Source organism: Phalangium opilio, unplaced genomic scaffold, assembly GCF_054372755.1.
Source record: "Phalangium opilio isolate 3A_F unplaced genomic scaffold, DU_Popi_V2 ptg000041l_1, whole genome shotgun sequence".
Taxonomy (NCBI): domain Eukaryota; kingdom Metazoa; phylum Arthropoda; class Arachnida; order Opiliones; family Phalangiidae; genus Phalangium; species Phalangium opilio.
Window position 1 is genome coordinate 9,503,667 of NW_028324165.1, and position 24,770 is coordinate 9,528,436.

Genomic DNA, 24,770 nt, shown 5'->3' on the forward strand with positions numbered 1-24,770 from the left:
CCATGGGAACTGTAAAATAGACCAAAGTATTAGATAATAGCCATGGAAACTGTAAAATAGGCCATAATAGTTTCAAAAAGGGTCAAGAAAATAACCCAAAATTCGTGGAAATAATTATATTTTCGAACCTCAAGCTAAAGAATCTTTAATATAAAGGAGACTACTTTGATCTTAAACTCGACACTTGACCTTTAGCACTAGACTAGATCTAATTACTGGTCCATGCAGGACTGAAAAGCATCTCGATAGGCCTTGGCTATATGTCCCTGCGTGTGAAGATAGGAGGCAGTGCCCTGTACCTGTGTCCGCGTAGTTTGTACCTTGAATTGATTTTGCTTGTAAGCAAGGCCCATCGGATATTATATACCACCTACCGGCTTTTATATTTTCTTGCTTTGTTCTTAAGGGGTATACAGTGCGTTCAATGACCCAACCACCCCCTACCTATTGTAATTTTGCTTGTATGGTGTATAAATCGTTGACACCATCTGTTGTTTTTACTTTTGCGCTCTTTAGAGCTCGAAAGTATTGTTCCGACCTCTGTTGGCTGGACGGCTGGCTGGATTTGGTGTAACCGCATAATAAGATTCTTCATAAATAAACTTTTTGAATTTCAAATTTCCCGCGAATTTTCGACTCGAAATTCATCCGTAGTACACCTCACACCTCATAGGTGGCGTAACGTATTTAATTTCAATTGAAATTATTTTCCCGTCGGCGCCGGGCCTCGAACCCGCGATATCCCAATCCATACGAGACGTCAGTGAAGACGCCCGGCCGCGCGCTCTACCACGAAGCCACGCTTGCTTGTAATATAAAGCGAGATAAATTATACTGAAGAGAAGAAAGAGAGAGTTAGGATATGGACCCCCCCCATCTCCCCGACGCCCGCACTTACTGCGTGGGTTTAGCGGGAGACGAGAGAGAGAGAACTGTGCAACTGTATGGACCCCCCACCTCCCCGACGCCCGCCACTGGATGCTGTCGAATATATATTGTATCGCGCTAGAGGAGGAGAGACAGTTGCTTGCAATTTTTTTTTGCAATTTATAATTATTATATATCTTTTTAATCCTAGGCAAGATTAGATTTCTACTTGGGAACTTAAACATTACAATTAATATTATCATATTAATCAAAAAAGAAATTAAGGTTCTCCCCGACAGAAGGCGCGCTAAGCAGAGAGAGTTTTCTAATTTCACCAATGATATCGTTTTTTAAGACTCGTCTGCTTAAAAGTTAGGCAGGTTGATTTACTAATAAAATTAAATGTATTAACAAAATGAAACTCGAGTCATCGTTTTAAAACTATAACTAGTTTGGGACGGAGGTACCATTGCTCACTATTTGTTTGGCAAGTTTAAAATTAAATGATCACTTAACGGAACTGACATAAAATAATAGGTAGATTTTTGCAGAATTAAATTGCAGATTCTTTGCAAAATTAACTAATCATTTTGGCAGTTTCCGCTCTCGCTGGGTTCATCTACTAATAACAGTTACGTAAGTGATAATTATAAAAATAAAATCAACAATCTCATAAAATCAACAACTCAAAATATAAAATGAAATTTATGACCAAAATGAATCTAATTTCAATCAACGACAAACGGAATCAACGTGTTCATCTCTCCATCCACGGAAATATGAAATTTCTACATGAAACATGAAAGTGCTATCAACCTAACAATTTTTAGAAATGTAATTTTAATCAGTGAAACATACTCATTTAAAGTTAACTAATTATAAGTCGCTAATTTGATTATTATATTTAAAAAAAATTATATTATTTAAGTAATAAATTTAACGATGGTGTTGATAGTACCAATAGAGTATTCAAGGATTGATTACGTTAATATCAACATATCAAACAAAAAGTATTTAATTATAATTTGGAATTTCAATTTAAATTTATACAGTTTTTTAAATGCCCATTGAGATTCAGAGTCTGTCACTGAATGTTGAAGATCTCCAGTCTCTGCCAAGTGATTTAAATTTTCAGACCCTCTCTGTGGGAAAGGGGGAATTAAATTAACGAGACTTACAAACTGACATCATCCTTAAATTAAATAAGGATTATAAATTAAAATTTAAATCAAGGTATTGAAGGTTTAATTAACGTTACTTTGAAAGTATCGAATTAAAAATTTACAACTTAAGCTCATCAATAAAAAGAACATTAAGATAATTATTAATAGGCATAAACAATCATCAATAAAAAGAACATTAAGATAAATATTAATAGGCATAAACAATCATCAATAAAAAGAACATTAAGATAATTATTAAAAGGCATGGGCATGGACAATTTTACTCGGACCCCGAGTCCCCGACTCCCCGTCCCCCCGTCCCGATACACTAAAGACCGAGGCTTAAACCTCGTAGCTCGCGGCCATCTTTATTGTTTACATCATGGGCTCGTCACTACAGGGTAGGAAATAAGACAGGTTTACAAGTCCCAAACCAGTTTATTAATTGCTCGGACCAGTTTATTTATTCCAAAAGTTGGGGTCAGTGGTATCAGGGAGCACTTTATTAATTAGGGTTTTTGGAAAAAATAGACGGTGGGACCAGTTTATAAATTCGGGGTTCCTTTTTAGAATTTTTCTATCTCAACTCATTTTCTACCAATTCTACTCCTAGGTAGTTAGTACTCCTTGGCTACAACTTCCCTACAAAAGTTTTGTATTCTATTGACTATTGATCTTGTCTAGCGTCTATACTCTAGAATGAGTCTCTTGTAGTCGACAGTCTAGACCATAGCCAGTACTAGTTGTCAGTAATCGTATTTCTCAGTAGTGCATGGTCACATTACAAGATTTTGATCTGGCTTACTGATAGCGAGAGAAGATATTGCCGCTGAATTTATGGAAAATGCAATAAGGAATAAGGCTAGTTCAGAAAAGGATTAAGAACTTCAAATATCATTAGACATGTTGATTGATATTTAGTGGCAACTAGTTGAAAAATTGTGATAAGAAATAAAAGTTAACTGTTATGGATTGTTATATGCTACTTTTTCCTACAGTAAAAAATTCAAATTCAATTAGAATTTCCAGCTTCTTTACTTTTGTGTCTTTACGTGCTTTTTATTCTCACCATTTTAGAAATTTAATTTATAGTGGGACCGGTAAAATAATAATTAATGCGAGGGTCACTGGTCCCAAGGACCACCACCACATCCGCAACACCAATTCGCCGCAACCCACTCCGAAACAGACGAGCGCCTGAAAGGCTCAACCTATGAGACAGCAGCTAAACCAAGCTAAACAAACTTTTCACCATAATAACAATAACCTCATAAAGGACAGTATAAATAATGACTTTAAACAAACTTTTCACCACAATAACAATAACCTCATAAAGGACAGTATAAAATAGTGACTTAAACAAAGTTAAATCTGAATTACAATCTACCTCATTAAGCTCAACCAAACTGTTACAAATGCATAGCGCAATATTACAAGTTGCCAATGATCTTCGAATTTTATTGTTAAACCCTCACATTATCTTAAGACTCATACAGTCACTGGGTTTTAATCTCACGGGAGAGTATTGCTATATTCGTAATTCCCGCCTATTCCAAACACAACCTAGATGGCGCCCCATCCTCAGATATCGATTGATTGTAACCCCCATTTTCTAATTGTCTGTTTACCAGGCAAATTCAAGGGGGGCTGCCATTGCGTCTTAGTAGTTTTTGATACCGCCATCTAGCGTCGAAGTAAAGCGTAAAATTCGGTATTTTTGTCTCTTTAAACGTCGGTGTTTAAAGCCATCTAGCGTTCAAAAGCAGGAAGTTCAAAACCTTCGTCTGAAATCCTTTGGCTCGGTGAATCCGATGATTTGAACATATTTTTTAATTCTCATTGGTAATTAGTAAGTTTTGAAAAGTAAAAATGGCAAGCTGGGGTAGAACATGTTCCGTTCTTGGCTGTAAAAGTAGTGATAGGGATTTAAGGGAGTGGAGATCATGGGTTTGCAAACTTCATTCGGGACCTGACAAAGGGTTAACTCTGTGTCATAAAGATTGTTGTTGTCCGCGGCCATTTTTAAAATACGGAATAAAATCAAAGTACAGAATTCGCTCATTAGATGGCGATTACCAAAAACTACTCACATTTTAAAAATGGGAGGTAACCTCGTACATCGCGTATAGGAGAGAACACTCCTCGCTTCTTTATCCGCACTCAAGCGGCATCCTTGCCACCCAATGTAACGAATGACCATAATCATATGGTAGAATAAATCTTGGATATTGATTAGTATATCTAGCCTAATTAATCCACCAAGACTTGAACACTACAGTTAATTACTTATTTAATTAAACTGTAAACCAAATTCTTACTAGATTGGTTTTATTCATAATCGGAATGCTATTTTATAAACAATGGAAAAAAACCTGAAAATTATAAATTTGTCGGGGTCAATGAATATAGTAATACTAATTCTAGTCACTAGAGGGCGCGCAAAAGTGTAATCTGGCCGGGGCCATCTTGTTTGTTTTTTGACGATTAGTGGTAGTAAAGTATCTTTTTCATGTAAATGATGCCTCAATGGCAAAACGTTATTATAATTTCTCTATGGTTAATAATTTTATCAATGGCAAATTGAAATAAAGGAAAGTATGCAGGTAGGTAGGTTAATGAAAGCCCTAATCTCGGGTGGCTCCATCTGGCGTTGTCTCTTGGTGAAATAACCTACCTGAGAGGGCAACCTCCTACCTGTCCTGTATGTTGGGTTTCTTTGCAAATAATTAATTGAATGATAGTCTAAGGTCAAGAAGTGATATCTAGTTAATTAGGGAGAAGGTATAAATTCGCCACATTTATAATCTAGCTTTATCTCCAGTCCAAACGTTACTGGGTCCGGAGTTAATCCCCGCCGCCTCTAAATTACAACACCAGCATCTCATTGGTTCTTGAAAACTCACGTCAGCGCGACCTACGCGAATGACGAAAATTACAGTCGTATTTTCCGACTGAGGAGAGGCGAAATAACCCGGCCTCCTTTTACGTCCCCCTTATTTGAAATTGGGACTGGGACTATGGCGCGCGAATACTTGGGCATCTTATACCTTCTCACTAATAAACTAGATATCACTTCTTGCTACGATGTATTGTAATAATTCCTAAATGCGCATTGAACCCGAATGTTTTTTTTACCCAAAAAATATATATATATAGTAAACCCCAATTTGATTAATTTCTTTGGTTCCAAAACTATACCCGAATCATTATGAATAAATAAACCAGGTAGGTATATTCTTTCATTGTTATACCTGAGGAAATGGAATTATATTTATAGTGGAATTCAATCTTGCTATGATGAAAGTTATCGCTATTTCAAATGCAAGTGATACTAATTCCAAGGATGTATTTTGATAAAGTCCTGGTGTGTATTATGTATGCCCATATATCTCTTTGGGGAAAAAGAGCTTTAGACATTTATGAAATTAAGTGATTTCGTAATCGAGGTGGAACTAATGATTGGGCGGACGGGTATGGCGGAAAAAAAGAATACGGGATAAAGGAAAAACTGTATCTAGGCTCGCGTCAACTTAAATCCATAGCACGTGCAAATCTATAAGTGTATTAAAGTTTGCATTTAAGGTTAACGGGGCTGCTACCAAGTTAACCTGACTAATTTCAACCTAGTGCATGACCTGTGCCAAATGAATGTGCTTCAACTATAACATTTATTATTCATTGTCGCTATAATTAGTTTAATTTTAACGCCGTATTTCACGCTCCCAGCCATATATATATCCCATTTTAGAAACGCTATAATTATACAGGGTGTTTCTGATATAGAAGTTACTAACATTTTCGACTCAAAATCGTTTTCCCAAAGAATAAACATCCCCCTTAATTTATGCCACCAGACTTATCAAAAACACCCTGTATACATATATATCCCATTATAGAAACATTGTAATTATATTGCAAGACGTGCTTAATATAAATTTATGTCGACTTAAATGTAGGTACATACGTCAACTCGTTGAAATAATATGATAAATTTTATAATAGTAACTCTTTCACCTTTCTGAACTTGGCTTCATACGTCATAAATGCACTTTTAACTGTACCAAGAAGTGATATCTAGTTTATTAGGGAGAAGGTACAAATTCGTGCCACATTTCTAGATTTATCTCCAGTCCAAACGTATAGTAGGTCCGGAGTTAATCACCGCCGCTTCTAAATTACAACCAGCAGCATCTCATTGGTTCTTGAAAACTCACGTCAGCGCGACCGACGCGAATGACGAAAATTACAGTCATATTTTCCGACTGAGGAGAGGCAGCGAAATAGCCCGGTGGCCTCCTTTTACGCCCCCCTTGTATTTTGAAAGAGGGACTGGGACTATGGCGTGCGAATACTTATTCATCTTAGACCTTCTCCCTAATATCACTTCTTGGCCTTACAATGCTTTACTTCTATTTGCCTTTGATATCAATTAAGACACGGCCTACCTTTTACGTTATTTGCAAAAATTCGTAGTTAACTGATGTTTTATTCGAATTTGAGTTAAATAATGGTACAAAAAGTAAGCTACCCATTTATGCAAATATGTATAAGGACCATTAAAAAATATGAGAAATGCGCCTTGCGTATCACCATTGGTCCATTTTTATGTTTTCCATTGTAACGAAACGTAAGAGTTAGGTTACTTCTTATATAAGAAAAGGATGAAATTGCTCTGGTCTTTTATAAAAAAAAAAGAATTCTTCTTTCTTCAAAATGATGCGAAATATGGTCCGAAATCTTCCTTATTTTTCATATTTTTTTTCTATTTCTTGCGCAATGCAGTCCGAGAGGCTATTCACTCAAACTTTCTCTGTAGACAAGGATATTATTGTTACTTTTCGATCCGCCATCTTAAAATATGACATCACTAAAACACTCTAGGCGTAACTTGAAACGGCATAGAACATTTTCTACTCAAAATCGGTCATAGAACATTTTCTACTCAAAATCGGTCATAGAACATTTTCTACTCAAAATCGGTCATAGAACATTTTCTACTCAAAATCGGTCATAGAACATTTTCTACTCAAAATCGGTCATAGAACAAACCTACTGTATTTCGGTCCCATAATTAGTACCCTTTTTGTACCATTATTACTCTGAGCAGGAATACATAGATTTCTTCCACTTGGAATCATAAAGAGCCCCTAGACCAAATAGTAATAGCTGGTTGAAGGTAAGGGGAGGGCTTAAAACTTCTTTTGACCGCTTACGTTTGATTGGATATTCACATTACAAGCGTCGACCCAGGGTCTACTCGTTCGGGACGCGCAAAGGCAGCTTGTTTACATTCGGGGTTCAACGCTCATAGATGGCGAGAGTAGCGGCATGACGTCAGGGGTGACGGGTTTTAACGCTCCTCCCCTTTAATTCAAGCAGAAAGGCCCCTTTAAAGCTTCCAAGTATGTAGTCCTGGTTTCAGTGAATAGCCCCTCGCTGCTAGGATGCATGGAAGATGGGTTATATCAGATTTCGGGAGCGGGCAAGAAGAAATTCCAATGCTCATCTTCATAGCAGAAGAAGATGGAGATTGCTTATAAAGAGACGAAGTGAGGGTTTTCTTTTCTTTATTTTTTTTTTTTTTGGAATCAAGTTTCTAGAGTGTGTTTTTAAAAGGCAGAGCTAGTGCTCTGGTCGGGGGGATATTTTTGGTTTTTGAGTACATACACGCTCGAATGATGAAAGTATTTTGATGGCCTTTACAGCACGAAGACTTGTTATTCTATAAAAATATTTTGACAAAATTGGGAAGATTTACTTAAATTATCTTTCAAAGGGGTAATGAATGAACTAAGAAAGACGTACGGTAATTGAAGCGAAATTATTCTGGTTTTAAGGTTTTTTTAATTATGTTTTTAATGTGAATTGGGCTGTTATGTTCGTGGCTAGGATGTGGTTAATTAGGGTTAAGGTGTGTGATTAATTAATTTGAAGTTTGATTAGGTAGTGACTTTCAAACTTGTCGCCTAGGTATGAGTTCGTCACACTCTCATTTAATTCGGTTTTCAGTTTTTAATTGACCGTAAAATTCAAGAAATTGTCTCTGTCGTGATCAAGACCAATTTCAAAAATTCCATTTATTCATTCTATTGTGTTGAGACATTACAGGTCAAAGGTCACCATGTTTATGTGAAAGCTAAATTCAGTTGATTTCGATAAATATTTTATTATAATTATTTATTTATTATAAATTGTCTCTGTCGTGATTAAGACCTATTTTAAAATTTCGTCTATGGTCTGAGATATTTTAAGTCAAAGGTCACCATGTTTATGTGAAAGCTAGATTCAATTGAGGCATTTTTCATGCTTACGCACCTTTAAAGCTATATTGTTTAAAATATAAACAAACCCTTTCTAGTTCCTGGAATTGCATTTTTGGTTGTATATGCAATTTTAACTTTAAAAATGGCTGGAGACCTATTTTATTTGAATTGATGGAGCTGTGTAGACCAGAATTACTCGACTATAAAGTTTGCAGACGCTTTTATACAATCCACGCCACAATGCATTATGTTCTTTTCTTTCTCCTTTGTTGTTTGAATATACAGGGTGTTTCTGATAAGTCTGGTGATGGCATAAATTAAGGGAGATGTATGTTCTTTGGGAAATCGATTTTGAGTCGAAAATGTAACATCTATACTTCTATCGCCTCCATTTTGTTTACCACAAGAGACAATGCTGTTTTCGAGTTATGATTTGACTCAGTGTTTTAGAGATGACCCCTTAATTCAATTATATTAGAAATCATTGTCTTAATCAGCTTTATTAATTAAATTTAAGGGGTCATCCGTAAAATACTCTGAATGCAATCTTAACTCGAAAACAGTAAGTGTCCCTTGTGGTAAACAAAATGGAGGCCATAGAAGTATAGATGTTACATTTTTGACTCTAAATCGATTTCCCAAAGAACAAACATCCCTTCTTAATTTATGCCATCACTAGATTTATCAGAAACACCCTGTCTAATAGTATTTTGAAAGGAATTTAGTTTGTCCATGAAACTACAAAGTCGTAAAATAATGTTTTCCTGGAATTTGGAATTATTTATTTTTTAGACTTTTAGGCCAACAGGAAGAAAGCGAGTTTAAAATAAAGATTTTGTTTATACGAAATTTTCTTTTTCAACCCTTTAAAGTTTAAATCCTCTTCTGTTCTGTTCTGTACCATCTTTCATATTCTCATCGTGTTTTTTCCAATTTTGTTATTTCCCAAATTTATTTTCAAACTTAATAGCGTTTTCTGTCTTTAGTTTAGGAGAAAAGTTAATGGAATGTAACATGCTATAGTTGTTTTGTCTATTTTATTGTTCAGTAACTTAATTGTTCCACGTAACAATTAAATTAATTAAAGTAACTTAAGAATAGACGTATTTTAGGGGCCTATTTGTGAAGCAAGGAGTTGGAATTAACAAACCTCCATCAGGTTCAATAGTATTTTCTACAGATAACTAATTTATCAAGTAAATGAAGAAAATCTAAAACGAGATTCAATATAAACCTTATAAAATATTGAGTAGATACTTCTTCGGTATCACCTCAAGGGAAATTAACCAGAGTTTCATTTGCCATATACCCTTATACCTTACCAAACTTTATTCATTAAGTGTTCATGAACTTGTTGTACTGCATATCTTTGGGTTGCCTGCTGAAAGTGCAAACTTGTTTTAAAGGTCAGGGAAAACCTGGGAAAGGTTAGGGAAACCCTGCTTTGTGTAAAAATTGAAACTGAATTGAACTGAATCACCTGAAACCTTGATCTCCAACTCCAGTTGATTTAAATAACCGAGGTATCATTAGATAACTTAAAATTAAAAAAAATCCGACAAAAACTAAGTATTTAAGCAAAAATATTTCAATATGTCAATTCAATGATAAAAAGCAAAGAAAATAAGTTAATTTTCTGGAAGTTCAATGGCCATAACACTTTCTTTATTAAAATATGTTCGTTCATACAAAGGTAATAAAGTTTAAAGGGGGGAAATGATTTTTAAAGGGTTGGAAAAACTAACACACTTCTGCTTTCTGCCTATTAACAGAAAGTATATGAACATAAAAGTTGTAGCTTTAGAAGTCTTGTGGAATGGGGATGTAGGAGTGTTTGGGAGAGATCTGGAATCGGGTCAAAGGAATCAATAACTCGCCTCTTCGCGCCTTTTCTAGGGTGGGCAGGCGCCCTCTATGGACCCCCTTAGGGGGCCCCCTACGTCTTACAGACACGTTCATCATCCCAACCCGGGTATTTTTCATCCCAAGTACTTGAAAGTAAGGCTTGTCCCTACGTCGAGTGAAAAATATACCACTTCTTTTTAAATAAAAAGAAATCTTCCCAAAATCATGCAGCGTCTGCTTGCAGTTGGGTTGAAACTACAGCGGATGGTTACTTTATGTAAATTTACGTTGGGTTGGAAGTAGTTAGGGAAAGATTAGGGTTGGAGTATACTGGCTTTTCTCTTTGGGATCCCTGATATGGTGGAAGCTCAAAAATCCCAAAGAAATAACGAACGAATGCTCTTGGATTCATCGAAGTGAAAGTAATTTTTTGCTCCATCTTGGTTGGGACATTTTCATCTCTTTTTTTCTTTTCTTGACCGAGGGGTTGGAAAGTTGTCAATTTTGAAATACGGAATTTTAATCATTATTTGAGGATTTTAGTGTTAGTTTTCAAAGCGGATTATTTTTGTGTAGATTTAAGGGATGTATTAAAGTTAGTGGGCAGGGTTATTGGAAAGTGTTCGACCTCTCGGATAAATCGATTTTTTATCCTTTTTTGTTCTTTTTTGGTTTGCTAGACAGTGCTTGTAGTTGTAAGCAGCTGATGAGGATTTTGAAGTGAATTTGGTTTGGCTGGATTGGATTTAGTTTTTGAACAATGTGGAAGAAGTTCTTGGTATGTACCATACGCTTTTTGACTTAATGGCTGTTCAAATTCAATGCGTTAATTTAAAATACTTACAATTTAATTAATATTTTAAACATTTATATCTACAATATTAATTAAAGAAGATACAAGTGAAGTTAACCTATTCTGGAATCAACGCATTAGAGTATTCTGCCTACTAAAAGGAGAGCTTCATTTAAACATTTTCGACTCAAAATCGTTTTCCCAAAGAACAAACATCCCCCTTAATTTATGTTATGCCAATTCCAGACTTATCAGAAACACCCTGTATACTCCTACCCTTTCTTACCTATATATTTCTATGGGAGTCTAGACAAGTTGGATACACTTCTTATCGTTAGTAGGTACTTGAATGGTACTGGATTCCCCAACACAAAAAAATAAAAAGAAAAATTAATCATTGTTAGAAGAATTGAGGGTTAGCCTGGAAATTCTTCCCTAAAATAATTGAAACTATTTTTCATTTAGGCCCTAGTAAAGGTTTCTTCAGTTTAGTTTTTCTTTTTTTCTTTTTTTACTTTGAACCAAAATTGGAATTGATAAAAAATATCTGAACGGAATCTTAGGAAAGATAATAAGAAATAGTGAACCGTTTGAAAGAGGTTGGAATGCACTGTATATATTTATATATATCTTCGATACTTAAAGGTCGTGAGAAATTTTAAAAGAATTTCTTTATATATAGCAAAAGAGAAAGGAGGTATTTTCCTTTTTTCTTTACGTAATAAATAAAAAGTTTCAAGGAAATGTTTTATTATAGTGAAGTTCCGCATTAAGGTGGTACTCTAATCTAACGTAAGAGAATAATCTGCTTTAAGTGTACATCATTTGGTCTTTGGTAGAACGTCTCCTTCCCCCTTTCTTTACGTCAGCGCATAGGAGAGACAGGACTCCAAAAATACACCTCTCATAAGCGAATAATCCTATTTAAGTGTGCATCATTTGGTCTTTGGTGGAACTTCTGTTGCCCCCTTTCTTTTACGTTAGCTCCTGCTTGAGATAGGGCGCCAAAAGTACAAGAGATATTTTTATTTCCATAGTGATGCCGTGCTAAGGCACGAGGCGGCCTAAGAGATAGGGGTGGAATTATTAGTTTAGGGTTTTTTATTTAATCGCTAGCTCTAACCTGTGTTTTTAACCCGGATCACTTGGTACTTTTTCACCCTTTACGCTACTGATGTATTTACTTTTTGAAAAAGATAAAATGGTCAAAACACTAAGAAGTTTTATACCATGGATTTGAACCAATGATGCAGCTTCTTTAGAGGAGGGTGAAAATTACGTAAGGAAAACCTCTCCGGTATATCCTCTCGTGTGTCATACTAAGAGTACACTAAAGGGAAGGCTTTCACGGAATTAGTTTCTCGTATAATTTAATAACACGTTGGGGTGAGACGGACTATGGGCTGAAGGGGGAGAAACTAACCCTCTATAAATCACATTCAGACATGCAAACTTAATGGTTGATTTTAACTTATGTTTATGTTAATTCCTGAAGCTTCAATTAACTCTTACTTCCCTGGACAAGGTTATAATAACTTCCAAGTTTAATACACTTCTAATAAAATGTCAATTACGTCATCGCATCTTGATTTTGTAACCATGGATGATTTATCGTAGTATTAGGACATATGACCGCCCACGCATTTCCACATTACCGGAAATAAAACCAAATGAAAATTACAAAGATGTTAGTGGAATTATTTATAGCCAGACATAACCGTTAATATCATAAGCTGGCTGGGCTTGGCTGGTCATTCACGTATCGTTCACCAATCAAAAGAAAAAGAAAGGTCTTGGCGAGAAAATGAACATCTAAACTGAAACCAAAAATATAAACCTTTGGTATAAGAAATATAAAAAAAATCCTCTTGCCTTACCGCAAGTCGAACCCTAAAAAAGTAAAAGGGGAAAATATGAATCGAGGGGCAACTCACTTGTATCGTGAATTACGACTCCAGTAGTTTATTACTCTATTTCACCAGGAATACATACATCTAATAGGAATAATTGTTTTCCCTTATATCCCTTGTTGATTTCTATGCGAGTCTTTGTGGGCCGGGCTTCTTACTATCCGTCACTTCTATTGCGAAATAGTTAGGACTCCAGTAGTTCTAATAGTTAATTACTCTATATCACTAGGAATACATACATCTAATAGGAATAATTGGGTTCCCTTATATCTCCCATGTTGATTTCTATGCGAGATTTATGGGCCGGGCTTGAGAACATACCATGCGTCACGCCTATTAATAATTCTGACGTCTCTCTAACTGCGATTTCATTGGTTGGTATCAACTCCAGGTTAGGCGCGCGCGCAAGATTTAAATTAAATTATTCGCGAGGTAAAATTCGTCATATATAATGATTAGTCTAGCTAGCTCTTCCCACTAAAAAATCTGCCTACATACGTTGAGTGAAAATGGGACGTACACAATGATTCCAATTAACTGTATGTATCCCTGATATTTTTATATTCCAAGTGATTAGCCCCTCGATCTGAATGGATATAGTTCTCAACTTCTCAACGCTGACCACGTAGCAAAGCTAGTATACCATCGGCAGCTCAATCGTTATAGCACTGGTCGGCCAGCTTGGACACTTGGGTGGCTTTCGTAACTAAAACCCCTTTGCTGTACTATTTTTTCTTCTTTTTCTTAACCTCTATAGGTGCGGAAACACCCAACAAATCACTCTTAAGTGATCTATGAAGGTTGAACTGTTTCTCACTTCAAAGTCTCGCCACGTTTTTTCCATTATAACAGCTTCGCGATTTAACAAACTAGCAACAATTTATTTTATACCTCCTATCGTTTTCTTTTCACCTCAAATATCAAAGAGGTTGATAAATTAGAAGTGAAGGTCTGAAGACAGGATATGTGTGTTTCAGACATCTCTTTCTAATTAGTGTTAGATTAATTGGAGTATCTTCTATATTCCTATGTTTTTCTTATTGGTCGTGAAAGCTTAGTTTCTGTTATCTATTTGAGAAATTTTTTGTTCATTTTGGGTAAAATTAATTATTCGAAAAATATGAGGTTGTTTAATTATGGTTGTATCTTCTTTGGATTTTATGATAGAGTCTTGTAATTGTGTTCTATGGATAGAGGGGATTTCAGTCTTCAAAATGAACCCTTAAAGTATTCATTCGAAGCTTTCAAGCTTGGGTTATGAGAATTTTAAGAAAAGTGTTCCATATTAGAGCTGTTCCAAGTTAGGACTACTGACCCTACATGTAAAATATTTTGATGTTTATTTATTGGGTGAAAAAATTTAGATTTCTAGGTTTTTTTCGAAACAGTTTTCGTAATTGGGTTAAGGGAAGCCTGGTAAAGTCAGGTTAATACGCAAATGTCAGGATAATGGTTAGGGAGAAGTCAGGAAGTCAGGGAATTTTAAATATGTCAAGATAAGTATTGTGGAGAAGTCAGGGAAAGGTTCTGTTAGAATTCAGAAAATTTTAAATGTGATAAAAAGAGGCCAGGAAAAGGGTCAGTGGGAAGTCAGGTAATTTTTAGACTTTTAAAAAGGTCAGGAAAAGTCAGGGAATTTGATTTTTAAGGTGGAAATGCCAATTTGTAGCACATTGCAATAAATTTGTTTCAAAACACAATTTACAAATTTAGAAGTCGACTTGTTTATAACACAGTAATATTCTTATTAAATATATTGTTACCCTTGACAACCTTTGAACCCTTTTAAAAAGGTCAGGAAGAATCACTGTAAATAGAAAAATAATTTGTCAATTTTAATCTGAAAATTAAAACCCTGATTAACGACTTCAAGTTTGTTAACTTCTGAGTATAAACTTGGAAGGTGGTGAAAATTGAACACTGTTGATCTATTTCTTCCTCCAAAGTCAGTCGAAGCTTGTCCGAAATTGGTTGGTATATGGGGTGGAGGTCTGACTTTCCTCTTGCGCCCTACCTAAACTTTTAGCCAGCAAAAATAAATAAAAATGGGATCGAAAGCATCGGGAGTCAAGGGAAGGGGTAATAAATTTAATAGCTAAAATATCGTATGTTTCAGATAGAATTACGCTTTAAGATACGTTCTTTTACGTTTTAAAAATCACCGGGTGTTTGAGAAAATGATTTTCTCTCCCTCGGCACCCCTCCCACCCCCCAAATCGTTTATTTGGCTCTTAACCAATATCATATGATGGTGGCCAATTTTCTGACAACCTAAAATAAGAATTTTTCTCGCGTTTCTACGTTGCGAATATAATCCAACTTACCCACCCCTTCCCCTACCTAAAGTCTTTATTTTCTTTTTTTTTTTACTTTTTTTGGCTGTTTTCCCATAGTCTACAATAGCAGCTGACGCCATTTTATACACTGGCAGGTGGTGAACGGTGCTATGCTACCAGAATGGGATAATAGAAGAAGGGTGACACTCTGTATCCTTAAAATGAGACAAATAGCACCAAAAATCGGACAACAAATTCCTCCAAAATTATTAAGAACTTAGTAAATACAAGAAGTGATATCTAGTTTATTAGGGAGAAGGTATAAATTCGCCACACTTCCAGCTTTTATTATCTCCAGTCCAAACGTTACGTAGGTCCGGAGTTAATCCCCGCCTCTTAATTACAACCAGCATCTCATTGGTTATTGAAAACTCACGTCAGTGCGACCTACGCGAATGACGAAAATTACAGTCATATTTTCCGACTGAGGAGAGTGTAGCGAAATAGCCCGGCCTCCTTTTAGGTCCCCCTTGTATTTTGAAAGGAGGACTGAGACTATGGTGCGCGAATACTTAGGCATCTTGTACCTTCTCCCTAATAAACTAGATATCACTTCTTGGTAAATATATTTGAATTAAAGATGTTTTGTAACTTGCTGTAGCATCTTTTGCAAACAGAGTCCTATAGCTGAAATAATTCGGTTTAAAGTTTGATGTCAAGTGAAAAAAAAATTCAAATTAACTTGAATTACAATATCCCAACTTTTAAAGTCTTAATTCAGTTTCATTATAAATTCAAACCTAACGAAGCAAAAATTTCAGTTTTGTTTTCATGGTTTGGTTTTGGGAGAAAGTTTAGAAGAGCCAAAAGAGTAGAGAGAGAAACTGTTTTAATCCTTGGGGACATGTCCCGGACGCGAACCATGCCAGGAACTTACATGTCTTAATGGGGACAACTTACTGTCCAAAGACTGTATAAGCTCGTTGGACCAAAGAACAACATACAGCTTTTAATACCAAGAGTAGATTAACGTAGGAGTATAAAACTGAAGCCGTAGCAGACAGTGGGGGAAAAAGAAAAGGAAGGGGAAGGCAGTGCAGTATGAAAATCGGCAAACCACAATGTTACTTAAGAAACTAAATCTTTAAACGTGTGTGACATTGTAACGCTTTAGACACGAGCTCTTTGGAGTATAGATGGCACCACGCGTACTTTGCAATTTAAACATCAAGTTATTGAAATTTTAACATTTAAAGGAAATGCCGGCTCCTGTGGCACTTTCAACATTCTGGCTGATCTTGACACAGAAATTTTAACTCAGTAGCCAATCAGAAACTGGCCTTTACTAAGCTTTGATGGCCAGTCAACTCCACCCCTCTATTATGGGAGCATCTAGTGACATTTGTTTAAACTAAACCAGAGCCGAGAATTGATTTAAAGAACAGATCCATCAATGATAGAAATTTGCCTCGGCGAATGGGGAGAAATATTGCCGAGGTTGCGAACTCCAGACTATTTACTCTTGTTGTCTAACTCTTAGACTTAGGCATGCACTCGTAGAATTTCTTTGTATGGCCAGAAGGTGAATCAAGGGTTAAAAATAAAGACAGAATCCTACGTTCTATGGGATTTCCGTTGTGGGAATAGAGGCGTCTAACACTTACTTTGATCGACACCAAATTAGTTAGTATAAAGCCCGCAAAATTAATTAACTTTCCCACAAATTTCAAATAATCTCCCCATTGAAGATTAAATCGTTCAGACAAATGTCCGACACCTCCGGAGCTGGACCAATAAGGAATGACTAGCAATTAGCGGAAAGACAGACTATAGAAAACCAATAAGAAGTATATATTTCTAGATGTATCCTTTAGTTCGCTAAGTAATAGGTAAAAGTAATCATTATGTAGTAGCCGTATTTCTCAACGTATCTAGGCAACTTTTTTTGTGGGCGGAGCTTGCTTGACTAATCATTATACATGACGAATTTTACCTGACGAATATCTTGCAGCTTGATCTCGCGTTGCTACCAGCTGTAATAAATTCATAGTTTGAAAGATGCCAACAGAATTGTTTATTAATAGGCGTGACGTGGATAGTAACTTCTCAAACCCCGCCCACAAAACCCGACTTCATAGAAATTAACAAGGTGCACAATGATTCCTAGTAGCTGTATGTATTCTTGGTAGGTAATAGAGATAAAAGGCATTTTGAGGTTAGATACGTCTTCAAGTAGATGTCGCTCTTCCTGCCTTTGAGCTGTATTACTTCTTTCAGTTAAAATGGTATTGTAAGAAAAGGGATTTTGCGTGAGACAACTTTTGTAGGAAAAACGGCACAGTTTGTCGCGCGCGCGCGCCGATAAATTAGCTGGAATTGATGGGAGAGACGTATAGAGCTCTCTCTGTTGGCGTTGTCAATATGCCACCAACTGAAAAGGACATCTTCCTTTTAGTCTTCTTCTTTTGGCTTTTATTTCTCTATAGGCAGCCCTCGTATAGCTCCTTATCCAATCGTATTATTGACTATTAGTTTCTTTGGAAGCAAGACGAAATATGGCTGCAGTGTCCGGCTATATATATATATACACGTAGGCCTTTTGTTCGAAATTGGGTTCTTTCAGTTAGATACTTGGTGTAATTAAACTGGGATGTTTAAAATTATTATTATTATTATTATTACTTAGAATGGGTTGCCTTTTCTTAATTGGTGGTTTCGCCTTGAAGGAGAGAGGGATGGAGTGGTAATCCCCGTACCTATAAGGTTGCCTCTGTACCCCCATCTATGGAACGCCACCGAAGTCCTTTCAGCATCCTTAGTGGCGTTTAGGTAGGGTCGTACAGTACAGAATCGTACGTAAAGGACGCCCCCTCTGTTTTAAAAATAGAAGCTAGTTTAGTTACAAATACATGGCGCTACGTGGCAGCACTTTACAAAATTTTGCCTCTTACGAAGGGTAGGGGCATGCGCAAGTTACTGGGAGATTAACGGTGAGTACTGCAGGCGCCCGTCATTATTACCACTCCATTTTACATGATTTTTCCATGGTTTCGCAGCGGCATCTGTGTTATAAGAGGTTGAATCACCATTTACTTCGTGTTATAGAAGGGAGAAAATGATAAAATGCCTAGTTAATTACACCAAGATTAATGGCTCATTGTAGGTTAACTGGGTCGATTTTTTTTTTGATGTATTATGTATCGGCTTTGGTAAAAACAATATTAGTTAGAAAAGATTAGGTCAGATTATCGCTTTTTTAAAAAAAACCAAAAATCTTTGTCGAAAAATAAGTATATTTCATTATTTTTTTTATTTTCAAATAACCAAATTAAATAAATAATTACATAATTAAAATACATTTTTCAAAAGTAAAAAGGAGTCTGGTGTTATACCACCTTGTTTTATTAAGTCGAAATTAAGATCTTGTATGTTTTGAACCATCCAAAGACTATATAGATATGGCTTCAATAATGACTGGTAACGTTCAAGCCTTTGCAAATCTACATTTATTTCGTCTGAATTATAAGTTTGGAAAATTACGCCTTTCCAACCAACCACTTAAGTTAATATACATGCACGAAATATATAAAACAATTATCGTTGCGTTATTTAACTTTGAATAATAGTTCAAAAACACTTAAGTTTCAAACCTCCAACACTATAATTTCACCGGATCAAAACGCGAGCGCAGATTTTATCTCTTAAAGGGAAGTTGAAGTGGAAAATCCAGTGATTATTTTACCATCGGTTGTTCTACTAATTATAACTGAAACAATCACGTGAAATTCCTTTTCACCCTTCCTTTGTAATGCGGTTGGTCATTAAAATCCAACTGTTCTATATACCACTTCACTAATATTATATATAGAGTTATTTGACAAAGAAAATTAAACAAGAAACAAAAAGGTTAAATGGTATTTCGCGTGACTCTAGTTTGGTTTCGTTTTGTTTTGAAGCGTAGGAAAAATTTAGCTCGGCATGCAAATGTATCGGTTAAAACATAAGTTTATGAGATACGTTACATGATAAGTATGACACTATATCTATACTATTCGTAATGCTGCCTAGAGACTTACATCTCGAGATAACTATAGTTCCAGGGAGAACGATAAGCGAGAATTGAAGTACTACACTCGGTGGGTTAATTAATTTTGCAGGACTTCCATCTAGCTCCTATTTAGTCTGTATTACCAAGAAGTGATATCAACTTTATTAGGGAGAAGATATAAATTCGCCACATTTCCAGCTTTATCTCCAGTCCAAACGTAGGTCCGGAGTTAATCCCCGCCTCTAAATTACAAGCAGCATCTCATCGGTTCTTGAAAACTCACGTCAGCGCGACGCGAATGACGAAAATTACAGTCATATTTTCCGACTGAGGAGAGTGTAGCGAATAGCCCGGCCTCCTTTTACGGCCCCCCTTGTATTTAGAAAGGGGGACTGGGACTATGGCGCGCCAATACTTAGTTAGGCATCTTATACCTTCTCCCTAATAAACTAGATATCACTTCTTGCTAAGATATATTGTAAAAAACTCCTAAATGCGCATTGAACCCGAATGTTTTTTACCCAATATATATATATAGTATACCCCAAAGATATTACTTCTTGGTTAGGGTATCTTTGACAGCAGCGCCTCACAAGGCGTACGTCCTTTTACGTCGAATCTATGACCTACCTCATTCACTTCAAAATTACAAGTTCCAGTTTCTAAGTTACCAGACTTTACAAACTTATATGGAACATATCTTACAATTAACTTATGGTGAAAACTGTGGCTATGCAGTTACGGTTAGGTAATATTGTGACGTGGAACTTAAAGGCGTTGAGGGCGCAGTATCCCAAGCAAGAGGAGCTCGAAAACTAACACGAAACTGAGGTTTAAATTGCGTATAGCTTAGTTCAAGCAATACTGACAAGGAGTTACAGTTCTTGGATCTTGAAATGAGGTTAAATTAATGGCACGTCATTAAGTATTGAAAATAAAGGCGTTTTCTCCATAAAGGATGTGTGCATGGCAAATGGAATAATAGAAATTTAAGGACTCCGAAACTACGACTTAGTTTCTCTTTCTCTCTCTAGCTTCTTAATTTTTCTGTAGACCAATTTGACCAACCAATCAGTGATTGCAATCAGATCTACTTTAATATTATACATATTACTGTATGCAGTTATCCTTGTAATCACATTTAATTTCCCTCTATACCCTGCTGCAGAAAATAGCAATAGCCAACAACTGCTCCAATTCGGTTGGTGATTGGTTACATAATTTGTTAATTCATGTTGAATTTTGAGCCTGCATGCGTATAATTGACACACAGGAAAAATGGATGATTATATCTTAATTGCTTCTTGGAGAGATTATTATCCCATATATTAGATTTCGTAGTAACGCGACACCTGGTGGTCGTAAAATATAATTTGGTTTACTAGTTTTCAGTCTCCTAGTTTACCCAAAACACCCATCAAATCATAACTGGAAACAGTGTCCCTTGTGGCAAAATGGCGAATATTTTCGACTCAAAATCGACTTTCCCAAGAGCACAGTCTCCCTTAATCCAATCCAATGCCAGACTTATCAGAAACACCCTGTAAATAAATATAAAGAATGAGGTTTCAACTCTCAATACTATTTTAAATTAAAACATTTTCATTTATTTATATAACCTAGGATTAACTTAGTGACTTACTTTACAAAGATATATTTAAATAATTCGTGCAACAAGTTTTATAAGTAAAAGTTTGATCTGATAAATTTATTAAACAGCCTGTCAAAATATGAATGATAAGCTCAACGGCTTGCTTCACCGTATCCTTTTTACTTCCAACTCCTTCCTGGGGTGCTTTAATATAAATTCCAATAGAAGCTCCCTATACACTTTAGCGTCACGCGAAAAAGTTCTTTTAATAGAGTCGTTCCATGTATTAAGTACGTAGGCCATTTCCCTTTTAATATAACGTTATTTTCCCACGATATAAAGCAGTAAAACCTAATTTACACGCGTTATCTTGACCCAGCCCATCCTTAAATATGTATCGAAACAGCGTGAAAATGTATGAAATATTAACACTTTATTGAGTACACCATGCAAGAAGTGATATCTAGTTTATTAGGGAGAAGGTATAAGATGCCGAAGGATTCGCGTTCCATACCATAGTCCCAGTCCCCCTTTTCAAAATACAAGGGGGGACGTAAAAGGAGGGCGGGCTATTTCGCCTGCCTCTCCTCAGTCGAAAATATGACTGTAATTTTCGTCATTCGCGTCGGTCGCGCTGACGTGAGTTTTCAAGAACCAATGAGATGATTGCTGGTTGTATTTTAGAGGCGGGGATTATCTCCGGACACCTACTTTTGGGCTGGAGATAAAGCTGGAAATGTGGCGCGAATTTATACCTTCTCCTAATAAACTAGATATCACTTCTTGAGTACACTAAAGGTCCATTCAGACTAAACTAAAATAATAAGTTCACATCGGTGAAATAAATAGCTATGCTAACAGCTGTATTAAACACGTTTCAACGACTACCTAAAAGATTCTCCGGTTTTATTTTGAAAATTTCAAGTTTCGTTCTGCAGTGTCAAGATGGCGCCACCTAAGTTAGTGCCTATCCTTAGCCATAGCTCACTCGATGATGCCCAAGTTACTGACGCGTGATCCAGTGAGATAGTTAAGCTTTAGCAGACGATATATGAAAGTTCAAGGATTCTAAAACTTTCGAGGTGGTGTCGAGATGGCACCACCTAAGTTAGCCCGCCTTTTCTTAGCCATAGCTACTGTTTGGCTCGCTTTCTTTAGAAATTCAAATTTATACAAAAAGGCTTAAAAGCTATTTTGAAGGAAAAACACCTTTTGTTATTTATCCATTAGGTTTTAAGCTAGAAGTTCTTTTATACGTTTATTTTTATTTTTTAGTTTTGTCATAACCCTATGAAACAAAAGTATAGGGTTACCTTAATAATTTAAAGAGACTGTTACGCCATCTTTCTTTAAAAATTTCTTCCCAATCCGGACCGAAATAGAGGAGAGGCATGACCTACTGTGATTTAATGTATATTTTCCTTGCTTGAATGCACGGTTTACGGATAGAGATAAAGATAAAGATCACAAGTTCGAGATCATGGTTTCTGTTTCTATTTACGAGGTTAACACCACTAGGGAACGCGCCTCTACAATTTTATAAATCATGCATAGCAAACATCCTTTCGACCCATACTTATCTCGATCATGATAAGTTTATGTTTTTATTTTTATGCAATTTTCAGTAATATAATATAAACCTCTGTATATATTTTTTTATTTTTAAGTTCAGGCTTAGAATTCTGATCCTTTTGAAACCATTGATTAACTTCATTCGTAGTGTTGTAATTCAAATATTTAATTCAAGGAGAAAAAAAATCCACACAAAAGTTATTCCTATCTCTTTAGTTTTTCAAAGGATAAAAGAAATTTTTTGTGTAAAAAAGAAGAAAGTAAGTAAGTCTTGGTATAAATAAGTTAATTCGATTGTATTACAAGAACAAGCTAAGCCTTGGACAAAGTAAGATTAAGTTAATTACGCGAGAAAATTCGCCGAATACTAAATAGGTCTACTAGATAAAATTAGGCCTATTTATTATTCACAGTTAATGAATCTTAGGCTAGACAATCGACCCAAATCGCGATTCGAGAATAAATTAAGCCATCGAAAGAGTACCATCTCTGCAATTCGACGAATTGTTATTCGAGACAGTTCTTTTAGGCCCGAAAAAAAGTTATTAAGGAACGTACAGGCGATGTAATTAAAAGACAGAAAGAGAATAATTTATAATTGCCGAGTTTGGATCATGCCCAGTTCGGCTGAGAACTTAATGTTAATAAGAGATTACTGATCAATGCAAATATTACATACATACTCCTAGTTGATTTACTCTTGACTGTGTTAAATGTCTCAAACTTACTATTTTATCAAGTAGTTCTGATCGAGCTGGTTCCGTTGTTGCGAGGTTTAGAGTTATTAAAGACAATTAAAAATAACACAAAGTAATTAGGGTTGATGAAAGCATTTCGTAGTGCCCTGTAACTATTTTGTCAAGTAACCCTGATCCATTTACAAAGAGTCGATTAATAGAAGTTGCAAGCCGCCTATCAAGCGTAGTATTAGATTTAGTATTCAGAAAGAAAATAGGTCTAGAAAAATTCATTAACGTTGGGCTCAAATGGGTAATTTTATCTACGCTAAGGCTAAAGGAAAGTCCATATAGATTTGAAATGGGTAAAGGGTAGGTATAGGAATCTGTTTTGTGCTCTATTAAGCTAATTTAGTTCCGCAACATTAAAGGAGAACTATTTCTTTACTGAAAACCCCTTCCCCGTCGACTGATAAATCACCTTGGGAGGCTCAGGCTAGATTCTTAAGGATGCGATGCACTTTTTTATCTTTTGCTCCCTATGCCATCAGGGAGACTTCATAGGGGAGACTGTATGTTACATAAGTAAGAATGACACTACCTATACTTCGTAATGCTATAGCATAGAGACTTACAGCTCGAGATAACTAGTGCGAGAACTACAAGCGAGAATTGAAATACTACACTCGGTGGGTTAATTAATTTTGCAGGACCATTCCATCTAGGTCCTATTTAGTCTGCATTACTAATTAGGCCTTTGACAGCAGCGCCTCACCAGGCGTACGTCACTTTACCTCGAATCTATGACCTATACTTCAATCACTTCAAAATTACAAGCTCCAGTTTCTAAGTTACCAGTGACAAACTTATGGAAGGAACATATCTTATAAATTCAGGGGGAAATCCAGTATGCATTTGCTTCTCATCAAAACCACCCCATTTAGAATCTCCCCTTTATATTATCCTGGTTTTTCTTAAGAAAATCAACCTTAATCTTTACGGATCTAGCCAGAGATGCCTTGCAGTTTTCGATATAAAACGTGTTTGATACAGAAAACCTCACTAATCTATCAGCTAAGGTTGTGTGTTTAATTTCAAATTGTGTTTTGCTTATCATGTCGGAAGGAAGTCGTTAAACGTCAACCCCACCAACGTAATTTAGTTAGTTTTCAGTTTTTTCTTCCGAATATTTATAATTCTTTTTTTGGTTTCCTGTATTTTATCATAGGTAACATACCCGTTTCATAAGTGTGCTCTGTTGTTTATTATTTATCTCCATATTCTTCTAGAACCGTTTTGCATTAATTGTTTTCAGTTAAGGCCCATTCAGACTATAAACTAAAATCTTACGTACACATCGGTGAAGTCGCTTTGCCCGTTTAATTTAACACGTGTCAACGACTAAGTAAAAAATTCGCGGGTTTATTTTGAAATTTTTCAGTAAGGTCCGGGCGCAGTGTCTGTCGAGATGGCGCCACCTCGTTAGCGTGCATTTTCTTTAGCCATAGCTCACTCAATCATGCCGACGTTACTGACGCGTGGTCGAGTGAGCTACGCTTAGCAGACGATATTATGAAAAGTGTTTGGATTCATGGCGAGTGGTATTTGTTTATCATTTTGGATGAGCAGCTATTTTAGTATTTAAAAGTCTCGGTTCGAATAATCACTCGTTTTAAGTCGTCTGCTCAAGTGTCTGAATAGAGAAATGAAATTAACAAGGCGACCGACGGGAACGTGGTAAGATTTTACATTAATCTGAATGGGC

The 24,770-nt window shown here is 36.0% G+C and overlaps 1 protein-coding gene and 1 long non-coding RNA gene across 4 annotated transcripts in view; both read left to right on the top strand.

Annotated features, from left to right (window-relative positions):
* Nucleotides 1-24,770, top strand: part of LOC149679805 (zwei Ig domain protein zig-8-like) — a 329,518-nt gene that overhangs the window by 254,751 nt on the left and 49,997 nt on the right. The gene's annotated exons all lie outside the window — the stretch shown is intronic.
* Nucleotides 499-4,268, top strand: LOC149679816 (uncharacterized). The gene is made up of 2 exons (XR_016365897.1): nt 499-1,354; nt 1,419-4,268. It is a non-coding gene; the product is annotated as an uncharacterized LOC149679816 (long non-coding RNA).